Here is a 550-nt window from a genome sequence, read left to right as displayed (position 1 = left end):
TTGATATATCTGTAGACATTCATGCTGCATCTATAAATGTCATCTCCAACACCTTTTGCAGCCCCATATCATCACATTTCATAAACACAGATCTATGGGATTACTTGTAATCACTTTAAAAACTCATTCAGAAAATAAAAAGACAAAACAAAAACAAACAAACAAAAAAACAGAAATTGGGCTTTACAGAAATATCCCTAAAAGTATGATAACTATAATATTAAAAAATACAATGTAAATGGTTGTGGTGTTGTTTTATAATAGTAAAGTTCACCAACTTTGTTTTGCTTGAACCTGTCATTACTGAATAAGGGCAGACATTCCTTCAAAACAGAAACATATCTTCAATGACATTAGTTAATGTTTCAGCTGCAGTTTGACATTACAGAAATTATCCAATTAAATGTGGAAGAATAAGCTATTTCCTAATATCATGTAAATTCAAACATAGAAAATACATTTCACCTCTCAGATGTTCTATTTTTAGACATCTTAGGCACTCATCATTGGGTTTAGTATGTATTTGTGGCAGTGTTACAATATTGGAATG

This window comes from Amphiprion ocellaris, chromosome 18 (genome assembly GCF_022539595.1).
Source record: "Amphiprion ocellaris isolate individual 3 ecotype Okinawa chromosome 18, ASM2253959v1, whole genome shotgun sequence".
NCBI classification, from domain to species: domain Eukaryota; kingdom Metazoa; phylum Chordata; class Actinopteri; family Pomacentridae; genus Amphiprion; species Amphiprion ocellaris.
Note: the sequence above shows the minus strand (reverse complement) of the source record.